We start from the raw sequence: 10,610 nt of genomic DNA on the forward strand, positions 1-10,610 counted from the left end.
CCGTGGGGCACCGCAAAGCAAAGTCACATCCCCTGACTCTGGCGCTTCGTTACAGCTCGAAAACGGAATTAAATTAATCACCATCTAGCAATTCCGCTTCTGGGCGTATATTCAGAAGGATTGAAAGTAGAGTCTTAAAGAGATACTTCTCCATCCGTGTTCGCCGTAGACGAGGTAGGGACAACCCAAGTGTCTGTTGACGAACGAACGGACAAACAAAATGTGGTCTATACACACAATGGAATATTACTCAGCCTCTGAAAGGAAAGGCATTCTGACACCTGCCACAATGGGGGTGACCCTCAAGGACATTATGTTCAATGAAATGAGTCAGACACAAAAAGACAAATACCGTACCAGTCCCTTCGATGAGGTCCGTAGAGCAGTCAGATTCGTAGAGACAGAAGGTGGACGGTGGAACCGGGGTTTGGGGGAGGGGAGGGGGAGGCGTGGTTTGATGGGCACAGGGGTCTCGCTGTGCAGCACGAGGAGATCTGTGGACGGTGGTGGTGGCTGCCCAACGGGGTGAATGTACTTAGCGCCCCGGACCCATGCACCTAAACATGGCTGAGGTGGTGCACGTTCTGTGTAGTTTTTTTTTTTTTTTAAGATTTATTTATTTATTTATTTATTTGACACAGAGAGAGAGAGAGAGATCACAAGTAGGCAGAGCGGCAGGCAGAGAGAGAGGGCAGGGAGCCTGATATGGGGCTTGATCCCAAGACCCTGGGATCATGACCTGAGCCGAAGGCAGACGCTTAACCCACTGAGCCACCCAGGCGCCCCCGTGGTATGTGTAGTTTACAACAGTGTTTAAAAAGGAAAATTTCCAGGAGCCTGGCTGGCTCGGCGGGTTCAATGTCTGCCTTCAGCTCAGGTCATGATCTCAGGGTCCCGGGATGGAGTCCCGTATTGGGCTCCCTGCTCAGTGGAGAGCCTGCTTCTCCCTCTGTCTCTCCTCGGCTCATGTGCTCAGGCGTACTCGCTCTCTCCAATTAAAAAAAAAAAAATCTTAAAAAAAAAAAGAAAGAAACGGACTTGCACTAGGTTCTGGTTGCCCTTCGGGGTAGAGGGACACAGGTCGGGGCCGTGCTCATACCTGATAAAAGATTTTGTTGCTTTGGCTATTTGGGGGTCTTTGTGGTTCCATTTAAATCTTCGTATTATTTGTTCTGGTTCTGTGAAACATGCTGTTGATGCTTTGATAGGGATCACATTGAGTCTGTAGATTGCTTTGGGTACTATGGGCATTTCATCAGTATCAATTCTTGTCATCCACAAGCGTGGGATGCCTTTCCGTTCCTTCAGTTTCTTTCATCAGTGTTTTACAGTTTTCAGTACAGGCCTTTCACCTCCTTGGTTAAATTTATTCCTAGGTATTTTATTCTTTTGGGTGCAATTCTGATTGGATTGTTTTCTTAGTGTTCTCTTTCTACTACTTCATTATTAATGTATACAGAAATGCTACCAATCTCTGGATATTAATCTTATATCCTGCAACTTTTCTGAATTCATTTATTCCTTCTAGTAGGTTTGGTGGGGTTTTTAAAACATTTTTTAAAGATTTTATTTATTTATTTGACAGAAATCACAAGTAGGTAGAGAGGCAGGTGGGGGGTGGAGGGGAGCAGGCTCCCCGCTGAGCAGAGAGCCCGATGCGGGACTCGATCCCAGGACCCTGAGACCGTGATCTGAGCTGAAGACAGAGGCTTAACCCACGGAGCCACCCAGGCGCCCAAGTTTGGTGGTTTGTTGGTTTTTCTTTTTTTTTTTTTGGTGGAGTCTTTAGGGTTTTCTGTGTGCAATATCATGTCATCTGCAAATAGTGAAAAGTTTACTTCTTCCTTCCCAGTTAGATGTCTCTTACTTCTTTTTCTTGTCTGATTGCTGTAGCTAGGACTTCTAGGACAATTTGAATAAAAGTGGTGGGAATGGACATCCTTGTCTTGTTCCTGATCTAAGAGACCTGAAACCATAAAAATCTTAGAAAACAACACAGAGAGTAATTTTCCTGACATCAGTCATAGCAGCATCTTTCTAGATATGTCTCCTAAGGTGAAAGGAAAAAGGCTAAAATAAACTATTGAGACTATATCAAAACAAAGAGTTTTTGCACAGCAAAGGAAACCATCAACAAGACAAAAAGGCAACCTACTAAATGGGAGAAAATATTTGCAAATGATATATCTGATAAGAAGATAATACTAAACGTATATGAAGAACTTACACAACCCAACACCAGAAAAAGCACAAACAATCCAATTAAAAAATGGACAGATGGTCTGAATAGATGTTCTTCCAAAGAAGACACACCAGTGGCCAACCGACACGTGAAAAGATGAGCAGCGTCAACATCAGTAGGGAGATGCAGACCAAAACCACGAGGAGGTACCTGTCTGAATGGCTGCAATTTAAAAAAAAATTTTAATGAAACAAGATATAAAAGCATTGACAAGGGTAGAGAAAAGAGAGCCCTCTTGCACTGTTGGTGGGAATGCAAACTGGTGCAGCCACAGTATGGAGGGTCCTCAAAAAATTAAAAATAGAAATACCTTATGTCCAATAATTCCATGACTGGGTGTTTATGCAAGAAAATGAAAACTCTAATTCGAAGAGACATATACACCCTTATGTTTGTGGCAGCATTATTTTCAACAGTCAAGATATGGAAGCAACCTAACTGTCCATCGATAGATGAATGGATAAAGAAGTCACACACACACACACACACACACACACACACACACACACACAGAGGAATATTATGCAGCCATAAAAAGGGTGAGATCTTGTCATTTGCAACAACATGAATGGACCCAGAGGGCATTATGCTAAGTGAAGTAGGTCAGACTGAGAAAGACAAATACTGTATGATTTCATTCACATGTGAAATCCAACTAAAAAACAAGTGGATAAACAAAAAGCAGAATCAAACCTACTAACACAGGAAACAAGTGGATGGTCGCCAGGAAGAAAGGGAGGGGAGTAGGGATGGGCAAAATGGGTGAAGGGGAGAGGGAGATACAGGCTTCCCGCCACGGAATGAATGAGTCACGGCAGTAAAAGGGAGAGCACAGGGAATGTACCCCTGATACTGTGGTAGTGCTGAGTGGAGACGGACGGCAGCTACACGTGTGGTGAGCACAGCGTAACATAGAGAGAAGCCACGTCACTCTGTTGTGTACCTGAAAATGATAGTGTCAACCATACTAAAAAATAACTTTAAATAATAGTCAGGAGCTATATATAGTGTGTATATATATATATATATATATATATATATATATATATGTATGTATGTGTATATACACACACACACATATACACATGCATATACACACACACATACATATATACACATACATATATATATATGTGATGTCCATTCCCACCACTTTCATTCAACATTGTGCTAGAAGTCCTAGCCACAGCAATCAGACAAGAAAAAGAAGTAATATGTAGTAGCTATAAAGTAATAGTTAAATTTTGCTGAGTGACTTCTCTTGTGAACTCATCTTTTTAATCCCCTGATCTTTCAGTACACAGCTATCTTTATCAGATGAGAATCTTTTTAAAAAATATGGAACCACCAAAGCAGTATCATCCCAGGAAAACTAACAGTCCTTCCTTGATACCATCTCATGTCCCTCCAGGATCCAAATGTCCTCAATCATCTCAAATACACTCTTTTTGTCAGTTTTCTTTTAAAAATCAGGATTCAAATCTGCGAACTACAAGTCTACAAACTGTATTTGATAGATATGCTAATTTAAGTAAGACAACACTTTCAATCTCTTTGTGAAAATAAGAAACCAAGCACATCGTAGGTTTTTATGATTTTCACACCATTCCTTTGGGAGACAAGCGCCATGCCCCTGAGACGATTGTCCTGACAGGGCTTACTTGTCTTTCCATTTAGGGATACAGAAAAATCAACAAGGCAATGGGTTATCAAGGAGAGAAACCAATCATAACGACAGGCGTTTCTTTGAAGGCGATTTTCAAAAGATGTGGCGACAATTTTTAAAGTCTTGAGACTCTTATAAGACTCTTGTTTAAATATCACTTCTGTGCATAGATATATTTCAACAGAGAAGAGTTTAGTAAAAGTCATGAATGAATATTTACATCATTCTCCTACTTGCATCAGGGAACAAAAGTGATACTTTGGGCAAAGCTTTCACCTTCATACTTTAACCAGACTGACTGATTAATTTCAAGCAGGCTCCACGCCCAGCATGGAGTTCAATACGGGGCTTGATCTCACCGCCCTGAGGTCAAGAGTCAGATGCTTAACCAACTGAGCCATCCAGGTGCCCCTAACCAGATTTCTTTTTTTTAGATTTTTTTATTTATTTCTTTGACACAGAGAGATCACAAGTAGGCAGAGAGGCAGGCAGAGAGAGAGGAGGAAGCAGGCTCCCTGTCAAGCAGAGAGCCCGACGCGGGGCTCGATCCCAGGACCCTGAGATCATGACCGGAGCTGAAGGCAGAGGCTTAACCCACTGAGCCACCCAGGCGGCCCCTAACCAGATTTCTTAAATAATCTTTATCACATTACATTATTCCATTACAGAGGCGTGGTTGATTAAATTATTGGCCATTGAGTGACTCTCTCAATATCCAGCCTCTTCCCCTCTCCCCAAAAGTGGGGCTGCTGCTGAAGTTTCCAAGCTTCTAGTCGCGTGGCTGGCCTTTCTGGCGACCAGCCCCCATCCCGAAGGTACCTAGAGGCTCACCAAGAGGGGTCTCCTTCGCACAAAAGTTGCTCCCGTCACCCTCGTCACTGAGGAAATAAGGGGTTTAGGAGCTCTGTGCCAGGAACCAGAAACAAAGGCCACATGCCTTTCTACTGAATTACAAGAGCGCAGTCTAGGCTGCGGCTAAGCGTGCTTATATTCTGCCTCTCATTTGAGGGGAACAGGGCAGAAAGCGCCTCAGCTCACTGGAACCTGAGAAGCAGCGCAAGGCTGTGTGGCGAAAGTCTGCCGGGGAAGCGAGGTGAGCGGGACACGGGCTCCCAGCAGCTCCCCACCAGCCTCTCGTCTTCTCATGTTCCAGGAGGATCCCAAGGCACCGCGCCCAGCCTCGGAGTAGCTGCGGGACCAGCGTCTGACTATGCGGACGTGGGAAGGGTTTCCAGGATCCCATCGCAGAGCCTCCCCACCCCCTTCCCACAGCATGAACTTTCCATAATTCTTTAAAAATAAGCAGGGGATACAGGATCTCCAGACGGATGCTGTTATCGGCTAAATGTTGGGGTCTCCCCAAAATTCTTGTGACCAAGCCCCTAGCCCCCAGTGTGCTGGTATTAAGAGGTGGGACCTTTGGGAGGTGATTAGGTTTAGGTGACATTATGGGGGTGGAGACCGTATGGTTGGGATTAGTGTCCTACTTAAAAGAAGAGACATGAGAGAAACCTTGGGTCTCTTTCTCTCCCTCCTTCCCTCTCCTCTCCTCTTCTCTCTCTCTCTCTCCCTCTCTCCCCCTGCCTTGTGAGAATACAAGAGGCCACCTGCCAGCCAGGGAGAGGGCTTTCACAAGAACCGTGCTGGCCCTCTGGTCTCGGACATCCCAGCCTCCAGTACAGTGAGAAGTAAGTTTCTGTTGTTCCAGCCACCCAGTGAATGGCATTTTTTAAAAGCCCGAGTTGACCGAGACAGGTGGACAAAAAGGTGGTCGTATCGATGGGCTCCTGGGAGGAGAGCCTGGAGGCCGGTGGGGGGCAGGGAGACTATAGTAGAAACAGCTGGCTGGGGCCCCGGTTCAGCCTGGTCCCTCAGGCATGCAGACCAGGGAGCAGCTGCCATCTCCAACATTGCTGGTCACTGTGTCCAGGAGAGGAGGGAGCACGGAGTGGGGAGGAGGGAGCCCTTACGGTGACACGCTCCAGCTCGGAAGCGACAGGGGTCGCTGCCAGTCACAACTCAGTGTCCAGCCGGAATAGAGAAGCTTGGCTACGGTCCCCTGAAGCGCCTGTTAGGGAGTTCGGGGATTTCAGGGGAAAAGGGGTGACCACAAGGTGGCAGTAGCACACTGCTCCCCGTCTCTCCACACACACACACACACACACACACACACACACACCCACCCACCCACCCACCCCGGGCCACGCCTCCTCCGCAGGGGGCTCTGCACCTGCTGGGCTTCCCGCACCTTCGCCTACAGTGAAGTCTGCTCAACTTTCAGATCTCACCTCTACATTTCAGCAGAGCCATCCGAGATCTCCGACATGAGATCAAATCCTCGATGACAGGCTTTCAAATCTCCCTCTTCTTTGTGGCTATAGCTGTACTGATAGAGATGGCTCAGGGGTTCCTAGCACCCAAGTTTCCTTCTTCCTTTTTTTTTTTTTTAAAGATTTTATTTATTTATTTGACAGAGGAAGAGATCACAAGTAGGCAGAGCAACAGGCAGAGAGAGGAGGGGAAGCAGGCTCCCGCCCAGCAGAGAGCCCGATGCGGAGCTCGATCCCAGGACCCTGAGACCATGACACGGGCCGAAGGCAGAGGCTTAACCCACTGAGCCACCCAGGCGCCCCTCATTCTCCCTTTAAGTAGCAGGAGCCCCTCTCCCATTTTCAGAAGGGCACACGCTAGAGCCCAGCCACTTTTGCAGCTAGACCAGGCCGTGGAACTGAGTTCTGGCCAATGGGATGGGAGCAGAAGACACATGTTCAAATCCGGGGTCCTGCTCTTTAAAAATGACCATGTGATCTCTCTCCTTCTCGCTCTGTCTCTCTCTCACTCTTCCCCCCTTCATGCTGGCTCAGAACCACGCAGGAAAGCCACGTGTCGACAAAAGCAGAGCTGTTATAATGGCCCTAGGCTGTTTCAGCTGCATACTGTTAAGTGAGAGAGAAATAAATGTTTTGAAGACTTTTTATTTATTTACTTGACAGAGAGAGGGAGCACAAGCAGGGGGAGAGGCAGGCACAGGAGAAACAGGCTCTCCGCCGAGCAGGGAGCCCAACGTGGGGCTCGATCCCAGGACCCCGGAATCATGACCTGAGCCAGGCACATAACTAACTGAGCCACCCAGGCGCCCCGGGAAATAAAATCACATAGTTCTTTCCTTGGAGGGGGTCGGTTTGTTAGAGCCGCTCGAAGTGCTCCCTCATCGATAGTAGCAATTCGGTTAAAGCTTCTCCCCCTGAGCTTCACGCTTGCGCCTGCTGCCAGCACCGCGCCCCGCCCGGGGTGAGCATTGGATAGATGTGTGCAAGTGGATGAGTGGGAACTTGGGAGGACAGGCAGGGTTGGGGACAGAAATGGAAATCCTAAGGGCGAACATGCGTGGGTTTGTGGGAAGAGGAAAGAGGTTCCCTTGAAGCTGACAGTATTAGTTTTGCTCTTGCTATCATGACAAAGGGTCACCAAGTAGTGGCCTAAACATAAATTTTTTATCGTTGTGTTCTGGAGGTCAGAAGTCCAAAATGGGTTGAGAGGCTGCTTTCCTTCTGGAGGCTCTAGGGCAGAATCCATTTCCTTGACTTTTCCAGATTTGGAGGAGCCTGCGTTCCTTGGCCCGTGACCCTACATCACGCTGACCTCTGCTTCCGTGTCTGCATTTGCTTCCCTGACTTGGATCCCTTCCCTCTTACAAATAAGGACCCTTGTGGCTGCACAGGACCTAAATAATCTGGGATGACCCCACCCCCACCGCGACCTCATGATGCTGTATTTCGTCACACCCATGAGGGCCCTTTGGCCACATACATTTTCCCAGGTTCCAGGAATCGGGACATCACAAGTGGGGGTGGTGGGGGGACCTCATTCGGCCCAAGGCATAAGGGCAAAGGTACGGAGCTCATTCAGGTCACCTGCAGCGTGCTGAGCTCCGCGGGCCATGCTGCGTGTGCTCCTCAGACCTGTGCGAGGCCCCGGACACACCTGGTCCCTCTTGGGAGGATCTGTGGTCTCGTCTGGCAGAGAGAGGATCCGAATACAGTGCAGATACTCAGTTTGGGTCCGGTAGGGCTCTGTGGGAACACACACGGGCCGGGCCGCAGTCTGCAGTGGAGACAGCATCCAGTCTGAGACCAGAAGGATGGGCGTGCTGGCGCAGGCGTGAGCGCGTAGAAAGGAGAGCTGGTAGCAGGTCTGTCACAAGGGCCTTATGAGCACCCTGGGAGTGATGAGCATTTGTGGGTGACAAAAGGAACCACAGCCCGGGGGCACCCGGGTGGTGCGGTCAGTAAGGCATCTGACTCTCGGTTCCGGCTCGGGTTGGGATCTCAGGGTTGTCGTGGGACCAAGCCCCACATGGGGCTCTCCGCGCTCAGCGGGAGTCTGCTGGAGATTCTCTCCCTCTCTCCCTGCCCCTCCCCCTCTCTAAAATAAATAAATTTAAAAAAGGAGAGAGAGAGAGAAAGAGGAACCGCTCCCTCAAGAACAGTAAATCGCTGTGCAATAGTCAAATGTGATAACATTCCCCTTTCTCTTCCTCATTCAAAAGTGGAAGTGACGGGGGCACCTGGGTGGCTCAGCCGACTCTTGGTTTCTGCTCAGGTCGTGATCGCAGGGTCCTGGGATGAAGCCCCACGTCAGTCTCCACGCCCGGTGGGGAGTCTGCTTGAGGATTCTCCCTCCCTCTGCCTCTGCCCCTCGCCATGCTCTCATGTGCTCTCTCTCTCTAAAACAAATAAATAGGGACTCCTGGGTGGCTCAGTCGGTTAAGCGTCTGCCTTGGGCTCAGCTCATGATCCCGGGGTCCTGGGATCGAGCTCCGCACTGGGCTCCCTGCTCAGCGGGAAGCCTGCTTCTCCCTCTCCCTGTGCAGCTCCCCCCACTACGTGTGCTGCTTCTCTCTCTCTCTCTCTCAAACAAATGAATAAGATCTTTAAATAATAAATCTTTAAAAATAAAAATAATATTCTATTAATATTATCTGTCAATAATATTATATTTTTCATCTGGCTAGCCTTGATTCCTTTCTCATCTTCATACACACATTTTCCACCTCAGAGCACTTCTCACCACTCAACACTCATGTGTTCCTTTCCTGATTTATGCCTACATTTGGTGGAGCACACATCCTCTTCTATTGTTATTAAATTTTCCAACTTCCCCTCCCCCTCTGCCCACTGAAGAAGAAATCTTCCAGGCTCATTGGATAAATAAATGCATAGGTTGGTTGATGGATACTGAATAAGTATAAATAGGTCAGTGGATTCATAAATTGACAAGGGAGGAATGAATGAATGTAAGAATGAATGAATGATACGTAAAGGCAAAAGGAAGGGTGTATATTCAAATAAGAGCAAGAGGAGGGGCGCCTGGGGGGCTTAGTTGATAAGCGGCTGCCTTCTGGCTCAGGTCATGATCCCAGGGTCCTGGGATCAAGCCCCGGCCCCATGCGTCCATCCATCAGGCTGCCTGCTCTGTGGGGAGCCTGCTTCTCCCCCTCCCACTCCCCCTGCTGGTGTTCCCTCTCTCGCTGTGTCTCTTTCTCTGTCAAATAAATGAATAAAATCTTAAGAAGAGCAAGAGGAAAGGGGATGAGTGGTTGGCCAGGACAGAAACAGGATGAGAATCAGTGGATGACAGTGAGTGGGATGAGTGGTTGGATAGCGAAGGAGACGGAGAATGAATGGATGCAGGGAGCTGAAGTACGAGCTCATGGGGAGCCTCCCTGATGGGCACTGCCTTCCCGTGTGACTGTCGGGGGCTTCATGCCACCCTTCCATGCCGCCACTTCCCATCTGTAGAACGAGGAGCCTGGCCTTGATGCCTCTGCAGCCCCATCCAGGTCTGGGACCCTCCTGTGACACCAGGTCCCTGCTTCCCCCTTGATTTCCCACATCCACATCCAGTTCACGGGGAGATAGCCCAGGATATGCTCTGCAGCCGTCCCGCATCGGGACTCAGTACAGACCCAGAGAGCCCTGCTTCGAGTCTCTCCTCCCATCCCTTCAGCAAGTCGGTGGACCCAGGCAGCTAATCTGACTTCAAATTTCAGTTCTGCATAATTGCAGTACCCAAATCTCAGCCACCAGGAGAACTGGGTGTTGAAACAGCATCGTTTTATGCTGTTTAGCTGCATTTTGAATTTCCCAGTCTTTACACAAGTCCAGAGATCAGTTTCTGTAACCAAAGAACACCAACAAATATTGCTCAACTTCCTCAAATCGGGTCTCCTCGTGGGTGTTAGGGAGCTGCTCCATCAGTGAAGGGAATCGTGATCAGCATTTTTAACAAAGTGGATTATAACAAAATAATATGTGAATATGGCTTCATAGAACTTGAATTCTGGTTTATAGATGTAAATCGATCTGTATACAGGGCTGTGATGTAAGCTTTGCTTCCTGCTCATGTCTCCCCAAAAGGGAGGTGGGCAGGATAGGTTATAACTGCTGACCTGAGCTTTTCTGATCTCTCTCCACACGTTGGGGAGAAGTTATCTTGTTGGGTCATCTCCAACCAACATGGTAGACATTTTTCGTCCTCTTTCAGGGATAAAAACTCACGAGGGTCTGTAGCTTGCTCAATGCTATTCCAGCCCCCCTGGAGGGGCTTTCCAAAAAACGGAAGGCATCCTCTCCTTCATAAAGTGGGGGGAGGAGGAGGGGAAGGTGGAAAATTTAGTAACAGTAGAAGAGGATGTGTGCT

The sequence above is a fragment of the Martes martes genome (genome assembly GCF_963455335.1).
Source record: "Martes martes genome assembly, chromosome: 17".
NCBI lineage: Eukaryota > Metazoa > Chordata > Mammalia > Carnivora > Mustelidae > Martes > Martes martes.